Source organism: Schistocerca americana, chromosome X, assembly GCF_021461395.2.
Source record: "Schistocerca americana isolate TAMUIC-IGC-003095 chromosome X, iqSchAmer2.1, whole genome shotgun sequence".
NCBI lineage: Eukaryota > Metazoa > Arthropoda > Insecta > Orthoptera > Acrididae > Schistocerca > Schistocerca americana.
In genome coordinates, this window is record NC_060130.1 from 480,976,284 (window position 1) to 480,988,066 (window position 11,783).

Genomic DNA, 11,783 nt, shown 5'->3' on the forward strand with positions numbered 1-11,783 from the left:
ACTAGGCACCAGTTTGTCGAATGGCGCCAGTGGCGGTCCAGCACATATCCCAGTCACTCCAGCGTATACGCAGTTCTTTTTATTTTTTATTTTTTTAGATTACAGCTACTTTCAGACGGCTCTGCCTGAAACCAGACCTCACCTGTGTCGTTAGACGTCATTCTGGGATACTTATCAGCGACGCTATCGTCGTCGTCAGCAGAGGCAACACAGTGCTCCATGGCGCTTGAAGGGGTCTTGGGGTGAAGGATAGAGGTAACAGCAGATGGGAGGTGGGTATTTTGAAACATGCTACTCAGTGGAGACTGAGGGACAGGAATGCAAGCGAGAACCATCAAAGACTAGCCTTAGCCAGTCTAACGCACTATCGCAAGAAAGGGACACCTGTCACGGACAAGACCCGAATGAGATCCTGTTCGGAAGCGCCTCTTGATACACGCGAGCGCCTTCTATTCCAGGAACGCTTATTGCTACATATACAACTCGAGTCCTGTGTCTGCTTACCGAACGAGGTGGCGCAGTGGTTAGCACACTGGACTCGCATTCGGAAGGACGACGGTTCAATCTCGCGTCCGGCCATCCTGATTTAGGTTTTCCGTGATTTCCCTAAATCGCTTCAGGCAAATACCGGGATGGTTGCTTTGAAAGGGCACGGCCGACTTCCTTCCCCATCCTTCCCTAATCTGATTAGACCGATGACCTCGCAGTTTGGTCTCTTCCCCCGAAATCAACCCAACCCAACACCTGTGTCTGCATAGGCGCGGGTGAGCCAGGACCTGTCCTCAGCTAAGGAATAGCTTAACCATTTGCCTCATTGTGGCAGCACTATCAAGGAAGTGCCGTGAGCAAATCCTGTGTTCCATAGAATATTATTTTTCGCCTCCAGCGTCGGCATTGTTATATTACAGCGCAGGTGCTCGGCATATGAAATTCTAGGGCATGTGTAGGCTGCCATGCAACTGGTGCTCTGAATGTAACACATTTATCTGTCGCATAGTTACTCGTGGAATATATCCCCGCATTGCCACTCACGAGGCTGTGGCGGTTAGCGGCTGACACGCTCTATACACACGAATTGATAACTTCAACGAGCTGCGGCTTGCACCGGCCAAGAGCCGTCCTCTGTCTGAAACCAGAGAGCGATAGCGGCGATCGCTTTCTGGCTCTGGCCGTGGTGCGCAAGGCTCGCACGCAGCAATTTTTGCTATTTTCTGCAACAGGTACCCACCTCAGTTCACATATTAGACGAGTGACCACTTACCACACACACAGAGGCTCGTGTGGGTCTCTGTGTGCAGGCTGTTGGTGACAGAAATGGTTGAGAACATTTCAAGAATTATAAGTCCAGTACTCAGCGAATCGCATAGACAGTGTATAATAAATACTTACCTGAACCGTGTAAGAGGATGAGAAGGAGAATAATGTCAAAAATAAAACAATCTTTTAAAACAATACAGTATCATTTATTCATTATCCAACATAAAAGTAGTTTTACATTTTCTGAAACACACACTCCTTCAGCATGACAACGCCGTACCAAACACGAGCTCTGCGACATCTGCTACAGTCCGACGTCTTGGGTTCACTATCATCGATCGTCCTCCATCTTGAAGAACACCTTCGAGGACAACACTTTGATAATGATAAAACAGTGCAGGCAGGTTGTGGTTCCGTCAACAAAGTCAGACGGTTTACAGCAACGGTATCAACAAACTGATCCCTCGTCAGGAGAAATGTGTTCTTCCCCAGGGTGGCTGTGTTGAGAAATAAATATGTAGACATGAAGAATGAAGATGTGAAATGTTAATGACGTTTGTTTTATTTAAAATTCTTTCAGAGTTTCCACATAGAAAAATCGGAGGCATTACTTTTCAGTCGCCCTCGGATTACACCAACAGCAAAAAAAAAAAAAAAAAAAAAAAAATGGTTCAAATGGCTCTGAGCACTATGGGACTTAACATCTATGGTCATCAGTCCCCTAGAACTTAGAACTACTTAAACCTAACTAACCTAAGGACAGCACACAACACCCAGTCATCACGAGGCAGAGAAAATCCCTGACCCCGCCGGGAATCGAACCCGTGAAACCGGGCGTGGGAAGCGAGAACGCTACCGCACGACCACGAGCTGCGGACACACCAACAGCATATCAGAATTTTTAACCAATAATAAAGACAAACGGCAACGTTTGGCGCAGAGTGGTGCATGTAAAATTGCATGAAAGCACTATTGGTCAGTCAGGTAAAGCTGCGGTAATTAAGTTATCTGAAGCTGGATATAAAGAAAGAAATGTTCAACCTTTGCCGATCATCTTAAAAAAAAAACCATATTATGTAGAATGAGAAGTTTTATATTCTGTAAAGAAAAGTAGGAAGATGACCCTGCTGGAAATACTGGTAATCAACGAACGTAAGACACAGAGTGCCAGCTTAGTGTTAAATGATCAAACTAAATTTCCTTTCTCCGAGCTTTGAAATGAAGTTTCAGTTATAAATAATACATTGAAATTGCATGTTCAAAATTACTTTTTTTCAATTGTTAAATGTACCTGTACAAAAAACTTCGTTTCCTATTTTTCGGTTAACGTAATTACACTGGAACGACAAAGAAACTGGCATAGGCATGCCTATACAGTGATATGTAAACTGGCGGAAGACATCGCTGCGGTCGGAAACGCCTATATAAGAAAATAAGTGTCTGCGCAGCTGTTAGGTCGGTTACTGCTGCTACAATGGCAGATTATCAAGCTTTAAGTGAGTCTGAACGTGGGTGTTATAGTCGGTGCACGAGCGATGGGATACAGCATCTACGAGGAAGCGATGAAGTGAGGAACTTTCCGTACGACGATTTCACGAGTGTACCGTGACTATCAGGAATGCGGTAAAACATCAAATCTCCAACATCGCTGCAACCGTAAAAAGATCCTGCCAGAACAGGACCAATACCAACTGAAAAGAATCGTTCAACGTGGCAGAAGTGCAACCCTTTCGCAAATGCTGCAGATTTCAATGCTGGGCCATCAACAAGTGTCAGCGTGCGAACGATTCAACGAAACATCATCGATATGGGCTTTCGGAGCCGAAGGCCCACTCGTGTACTCTTGATGACTGCACGACACAAAGCTTTACGCCTCACCTGGGCCCACCAACACCGTAATTGGTCTGTTAATGACTGGAAATATGTTGCCTGGTCGGACTAGTGTCGTTTCAATTTGTATCGAGCGCATTGACGTGTACAGTTATGGAGACAACCTCATAAATCATTGGACCTGAATGTTCAAAAATGGTTCAAATGGCTCTGAGCACTATGGGATTTAACATCTATGGTCATCAGTCCCCTAGAACTTGGAACTACTTAAACCTAACTAACCTAAGGATATCACACAACACCCAGTCATCACGAGGCAGAGAAAGGACTTGAATGTTAGCAGGAGGTTGTTCAGGCTGGTGGATGCTCTGTAATGGTGTGGGGGTGAGTGATGTGGGACCCCAGATACGTCTAGTTACGACTCTGACAGGTGACACGTACTAAGCATCCTGTCTGATCACCTGCATCCATTCATGTCCATTGTGCGTGCGGAAGGACAATACGACACCCCACACGTCCAGAATTGTTACAGAGTTCCTTCAGGAACACTCTTCTGAGTTTAAACACTTTGGCTAGCCACCAAACTCTCCAGACATGAACATTATTGAGCATATCTGCTATGCCTTGCTCTGCAACCCCTCATACGCTTACGGATTTATGGACTGCCCTGCAGGATTTATGGTATCAGTTCCCTCCATCACTACTTCAGACATTAGTCGAGTCCATGCCACGTCGTGTTGCGACACTTTTGCGTGTTCGCAGGGGTCCTACACGACATTAGACAGGTATACCAGTTTCTTTGGCTCTTCAGTGTATTTCTACGTGATAAAAAATGTAATGCTGTCGTATGTAAATACTCTACATGACATAATTTTTATATGTTCTGTGTAAGTAATATCTGTGTCACCTGAAGATGGTGGAAGATGCAGAAAGCTAGTTCGTATCCAAATAGGTAGAATTTAGCTGAACATCAGGAAATTTTCCTATTTAATATTATTAACACGTTCTGTCTATAAATTATTACTGCTACGCCAGGCAAGTCGTGTGGCCATCGTTACTTGTGCAAAGCCGGGTAGGGCCGTAGTACATAAAACAGAGCAGGACCTCTGAATGGCCGGCCGTTGTGGCCGTGCCGTTCTAGGCGGTACAGTCTGGAACCGCATGACTACTACGGTCGCAGGTTCGAATCCTGCCTCGGGCATATATGTGTGTGATGTCCTTAGGTTAGTTAGGTTTAAGTAGTTCTAAGTTCTAGGGGACTGATGACCACAGATGTTAAGTCCCATATTGCTCAGAGCCATTTGAACCACTTGAACCTCTGAAGGTGTTTTCAAAGGCGCATCGCCGAGCGCAGTTTGTGGAAGACGGCTTCGCTATGTTGACGACGGTGCAAATCCCCACTCCTTAACATCGCGCAATAGCTCTCTCTCTCTTTCCTTACACTTGTCTCACTTGCTTCACCTATCTCGACCTTTTCCAAAACTTCCTTTTTTCATTTGCATTAAATGCTAGTAAGATCTGGAACAAGGGATCGGCCGACAGCAATTCTCACAGCATGTTTTAAATTACAGTCAGAAATACTTCCACGCAATTTAGTTTTCGTACAAGAAAGAACAGAAAAAGCCTTTCACGTACACATGTGGAACATAACATAGAAATAATTTTCGTTGTTTCTCTGTGCAGTTTGGGAAATTCTTCCTTCGATAATTTCTGGTAGAAATGGAGTAAACGTTTGGTTCAGTAAAATAAACTATTTCGGTGATCATCGGTTAGCAAATCGATTAGTTTGAAATGTAAATCGGGTGACGCACTTTCAGCTTTACAAACACATCAGCTGTTGGCTGCAAGTTAGTAATTTAGTGTACCAAAAATAAAACCGAAAGTTAAGAAGTAAAAGTAAGGTATAAAGTCACGAACTTACCGCATGGCCGGCCGAAGTGGCCGTGCGGTTAAAGGCGCTGCAGTCTGGAACCGCAAGACCGCTACGGTCGCAGGTTCGAATCCTGCCTCGGGCATGGATGTTTGTGATGTCCTTAGGTTAGTTAGGTTTAACTAGTTCTAAGTTCTAGGGGACTAATGACCTCAGCAGTTGAGTCCCATAGTGCTCAGAGCCATTTGAACCATTTGAACTTACCGCATGCTGGAATAATTGCAGGTCAGCAACTTTCGTTAATCACTACAACCAAAAAACAGGTAACTTGCAAATTCTACTTTTTTATTTACTTTATGACTAGCTCCGGGGCGGGACCCATTTTCATATCAGATAATCAAAATAGCGTTTCCAAAAATATCTGTATGCAGATATCTGCATTTGCATTTTATAATACATATATACAGCTGAGCTGGGAAGGTAAGGGAATTAGAATTAATGGAAGAAGGCTTACCAACTTGAGATTTGCTGATGATATTGCCTTACTGGCCAAAGACTTCGCAGAGCTCCAAAACTTAGTTACAGATCTTGCATCGGAATGTCAGCTAGTTGGCTTGAACATGAACCTTTCCAAAACAAAAGTAATATCCAACAAATGGGTCCCAGCTGGAGATATGAAAGTCAAGGACAGTCTACTAGAAGAGGTCAGTGAATATGTCTACCTTGGCCAGATTATAAATATGAAGGGAGACATAAGGCCAGAAATCTATTGCCGCATCAAGCTTGGCTGGCAAGCATTTGGGAAGAATTCAAAAGTATTCAGATCAAAAATGCCAGTAAATCTGAAGAAAGCAGTATTTGATCAATGAATTCTTCCCTTGATGACGTATGGCTGCGAGACATGGACACTGAACTTATTCACAAAAGGGAAACTTAGGACAGCACAGAGAGCCATGGAGAGATCAATGCTGGGCTATACAAGAAGGGACAGGAAAAGGGCAGATGACATCCGGTCTGCGACGAAGGTTATTGACATCTTAGAAAGAGTAGGTTCCTTGAAATGGCAGTGGGCTGGCCACGTTGCAAGAAGGAAATACAACAGATGGACGAAGCTAGTACTGGAGTAGAGTCCGAGAGAGCACCAGAGGCCTAGAGGAAGACCACCAGACAGATGGGACAAAGACATCAAGAAGATCGCTGGTAACACCTGGCAGAGAACTGCCCAAACCGTCCCACTTGGAGAAGACTTCTGAAAGCCTACCTGAATCCACAACTCGAAGAGGCCACATCATCTAATGATTGAATTGGCTGATGATGATGATATACACACTTCAAAAAAAGTTTTGCTTCACCTCGGTTCCGAGAGTCGGAACCTGTACAGAAAACTGAAATAGAGATCAGCATAAACATCATTTCCGCCCTTTTTTATTGCTCATGAAAACCACACATTGCATGTTGTATCACCATACAGCGACACCTTCAGAGGTGGTGGTCCAGATTGCTGTACACACCGGTACCTCTAGTACCTAGTAGCACGGCCTCTTGCATTGATGCATGCCTGTATTCGTCGTGGCATACTATCCACAAGCTCATCAAGGCACTGTTGGTCCAGATATCCAGATTGTCCAACTCCTCAACGACGATTCGGCGAAGATCCCTCAGACTGGTTGGTGGATCATGTCGTCCATAAACAGCCCTTTTCAGACTATCCCTGGTATGTTCGATAGGGTTCATGTATGGAGAATATGCAAGCCATTCTAGTCGAGCGATGTCGTTATCCTGAAGGATGTCATTCACAAGATATTCACGATGGGGGCGTGAATTGTCGTCCTCGAAGACGAATGCTTCGGCAATATGCTGCCGATATGGTTGCACTATCGTTCGGAGGATGGTATTCACGTATCGCACAGCCGTTACGGCTACTTCCATGACCACCAGCGGCGTACGTCGGCCCCACATAATGCCACCCCAAAACGTCAGGGAACTTCCACCTTGCTGCACAGTTTGTCTAAGGCATTCAGCCTGACCGCGATGCCTTCACACATGTCTCCGACGATTGTCTAGTTGAAGGCATATGCGACACTCATCGGTGAAGAGAACGTGATGCGAATCCTGAGCGGTCCATTCGGCATGTTGTTGGGCCCATCTGTACTGCGCTGCATGGTGTCGTGGTTGCAAAGATGGAACTCGCCATGGACGTCGGGAGTGAAGTTGCGCACCATGCAGTCTATTTCGCACAGTTTAAGTGGTAACACGACGCACTGTGGCTGCACGAAAAGCATTACTCAACATGGTGGCGTTGTTTTCAGGGTTCCTCTGAGCCATAATCCGTAGGTTGCGGTCATCCACTGCAGTAGTAGACCTTGGGCGGCCTGAGCGAGGCATGTCATCGACAGTTCCTGTCTCTCTGTATCTCCTCCATGTCCGAAGAACATCACTTTGGTTCACTCAGAGACGCCTGGACACTTCCCTTGTTGAGAGGCCGGCCGCGGTGGTCTAGCGGTTCTAGGCGCTCAGTCCGGAACCGCGCGACTGCTACGGTCGCAGGTTCGAATCCTGCCTCGGGCATGGATGTGTGTGATGTCCTTAGGTTAGTTAGGTTTAAGTAGTTCTAAGTTCTAGGTGACTGATGATCACAGATGTTAAGTCCCATAGTGCTCAGAGCCATTTGAACCATTCAGCCCTTGTTGAGAGCCCTTCCTGTCACAAAGTAAGAATGCGGACGCGATCGAACCGCGGTGTTGACCGTCTAGGCATGGTTTAACTACACACAACACAAGCCGTGTACCTATTTCCTGGTAGAATGACTGGAGCTGTTTGGCTGTCGGACCCCCTCCGTCTAATAGGCGCTGCTCACGCATGGTTGATTACATAATTGGGCGGGTTTAGTGACATCTCTGAACAGTCAAAGGGACTGTCTGTGATATAATATCCACAGTAAACATCTATCTTCAGAAGTTCTGGGAACCGGGGTGATGCAAAACTGTTTTTGATGTGTGTATTTTTTAGATGGATTTTGTATTTTTGGAAATACCATTCTGACTGTCTGGATGATTTGAAAATAGGTTCTGCTCCGAAACTAGTCATCAAATAAAGAAAAAAATTTAAATGTGCAACTTTGGTTGGTTTTTCGTTGTACTGATGTATAAAGTTGCTTTGAATTACTAAAAGGTGATATATTTTAAGAAACAGTTACTATGGACTATTGTTTTTAATATAATATTACACTTGTACATTTTATAAAATCGACCTTATTTTGTTGTTCATGATATCCCGGTACATTACCTGGAATTGGTAGCTAAACTAATTTTCAAGGAATTGGAGCACCTCGATGTATTTTTAAAGGCGCGTCCACTTCCCGCACAGATGCTGTCTAACAAAATCATTGTACCGTTTGAATAAAGCATTCCTAAATATCAGGATGCCTTATTATTAGGCTCACCTAGATCAGAAAAGTATTGTATACATTTTTCTGAAGGTTTGTTATTGAGGAGCTGAAGTTTACGTTGAATATCTTTTATTATTCCGTCGATTTCGATGATGATATTATTTTCTTTTTGGAGTTTTAGAAGAGCCACAATATCCACTAAAAATAAGCTACCCATTCAAGGTGATGAGAAAGTGGTTCCGGACGTGCTTTACCCTCCAAAGATTTAAGCACGGCGTGGCGTAGTCGGAAAACACAGTAAAACATTTTTACCTTTGGCAAACCAGCGTACCTCACCATGGTAGGGGATATCTGGGTACTCCTCTTCAAAAGAAATCAAAATTTTTTTGAAGTGACGATGAATGAGCTCGTGAGAAAAAACATAGTAGTCAGCGATACGCACCGTTAAGTTCATCACGTCTTGCAGAAAGAGCCTCTTGGTGTTCAAGACAGTGAACGTAAGGTAAATTCAGCATGTTAAGCACTTTCCGCAAAAGACCAATAAACCCTTTTACATTATCGCGCGTTGCTGGCACCCGGGCTGTGGTTACGGAACACGGCTTTCCCCAAGTGGGTCCTATTACTTCGGGTCCTATTCCTTCAGATGCCCTTTCGACGGCCCCTGTTGCAGTGTCCTTCATCGAAATCATATCCAGGAGCTCTTCCGTTACATATAGGTCGTCGTCTGTCCACGCCACGCAAAAAAAAAAAAAAAAAAAAATAAAAAATAAAAAATAAAAAATAGCTAACTGAGCCGTGTCGCTAATATTCGTGGACACATCATGTGCGATAGAGTACGCTAGGAGGTTTTCTATTTTGGCTGCCAAGTATTCATGCAAATTTCGGGCAATATTGCTGATTAGCTGAGGTGTCACACTGGAAAGTGGCATTATGCTGCATGCGGGAGCTAGTGTGGGATTCACTGTCTCTGTTACCTCCAGCAAAATATTCTTTATTAACGGCCCTTCCACAAAAGGCTGCCCCGCTCTTGTTAAACGTAAACCAACTTTATAACTAGCTCCAACAGTCCTTTCGCAGCACCCTTCATCAACTTCATCGTAAACTAGTGATAAAAGATTGTGTTAAGAATAATACAAACGAAAACGAAAACATCCTGCCTCGGGCATGGATGTTTGTGATGTCCTTAGGTTAGTTAGGTTTAACTAGTTCTAAGTTCTAGGGGACTAATGACCTCAGCAGTTGAGTCCCATCGTGCTCAGAGCCATTTTTTGAAAACGAAAACACATTTGAGAAGAATAGAAATAAACTTTAACTAGTTTCGCTGGACTTTTAATCAAAATAAACATGCTAAAGTACTGGTACGAAACTCATTTGTGGATACAGAATTCTCACCTGAAAGAGTTTGTAAGTTCCTCAGTTCTTCTTCTCTGGCATCCCCTATGACTTCAATATACTTCTCTGAATGCAATTTGCTGTAGGATCTTTCGATAGTGGATTACTGCACCGCAGATTAGACATTAGGCTTTATAGTTACAACTAACAAACAAATAAGTAAGTTCCCCCTCCGGTTTAAACGGAATTTGGGAAAACTTTGCTTTTTTTCGGAGCAGATTGTTCCTTTACTCGGGTAATTGTCATTTGCTTATCTATTTAAGTGTTCAATAGGCTATCTATCAACGCACTCGGCAGTGCACCATGGCAACTTCACCACACAATCTGAGTTGAGGCGAATTAAGCGGAGTTGGACCAATACACTGTGCAAACACTCTCTGCAACTAGCTTTACACGCGCGTGACTTCCCGCATGTGAGAGACGCTGCTATATAAGGTGAGATAGTTAAGACATGCAACCCAGCATAGTGCATCCGGAAGAGCAGATATGAAGTTATTCTTCAAAGATGACTATGTGTCACATTTTTGGCGAAGTTTTCAGTAGAATAAAGTGATCACATGAGATATGCTACCATAGCAACTTATGTCTTTCATTCCGTTACAAGTTAAGCTGTTCGTATAGTTTTAAAAGTTGACCATCCTGGAAGACCGTTGTATATCAATGAAATGATCGACTTGAGTGAAGTAAGTTTCACTACAAAGGATATTTTATCGTTATAGAAAAGCATGGGAAGGAAAACTGATCCCTCAAGCTGGAAGCAGAATGTCAAGAAAACAGTGGAAAGTTTTTTATTTCTACAGCTGCTAAAGAGTGCCTAAAAACACATCAAAAGTTGTACATGTAAGAACGTACACTAGAATAATTTGCTTGGTCTGATAGGATATTTTAGAACAGTAGAGCGTAAGTTTATCGTTTCGGGGCATAGCTTTCTGCCGTGGGATCGCACTTTTCCATTAACTGACGTGTTCAAATTACTACACTTAAGACATTTTTCCAAAACTTTATATTTATTACACGTTTACGTCCACATACAGATTGTATTTGTACATTAAATAATTTGTAAGTATGCCTTTGTTCTTAACCAACATTTTTATCCTGTTGGGCACAGTTTTTATTAACCGTTCACATGATATTTTAATATCATTGTCATGGTACCAGGTTTTAGTTTCTCCATGGGGTCTTTTTTGGTGGTTATTGTAAATTTCCTTATCCTCTGTTTCACAATAGCCCATAAATTTTCGTTTGGGTTCGTATCAGGGCTATTCGTGGTCAGAGCAACACTTTCAGTTGCTTTTCTTCTTAGAGCTTGGGAACACTTTTGTCTTTGTGGCAAGCTGCCCCATCAAGCATAAAAATGGCATCTTTATTAGGAATCGACTCATTTATTTGGGGGAAAAGTTCCTTTTCAAAGATTTCTTTATATTGTACTTGCCTCATTGTCCCTTCAACAATGTGTAATCTGCTAGGATCTTTCACGGACGTCAAACTCCAGACCATAACGGAGGTTGGATGCTTGAAACATTGCTGCACACACTCAGCTTTGAACTGTTCTCCAGGTCTGCGACGAACATATTGGCTGCTTTCTTCCATCACAGTGAATACAGATTCATCACTGAGGCATACCTGAAGTATGTGTACAAAATTGCAAGTTAGAAAAGTTGAGAATAGTAGCAAAGGAGACCTCAACAGTCCCAGACTTCAAATGTGCATTTCTTCAGTATCAAAAAACATTACAGATCACAATTTCAAGCCAAAACTCCTAACTTTAGATATCAGACCCACTTAATTTATTATGTTATTGCACATACCTTACCCCAATCCTCACTTGTCCACTCCTGAAGTTGTTTAGCCCACTGCAATCTTTTGGATTTCTTGGCAGGTGTGATTTTCCGTTCCTTCCTTGGTCGGCATGCCTTTAAACCACATACAAACAGCCTCCTCCTCACTGTCACAGGTGAAACTTCAACACCAAAACCTTTCAGCTGATGGCTCATGTCTGTAGAAGTAAGTTTACGGTTCACTGTTGCCATGTTTGTAATTCTTCTC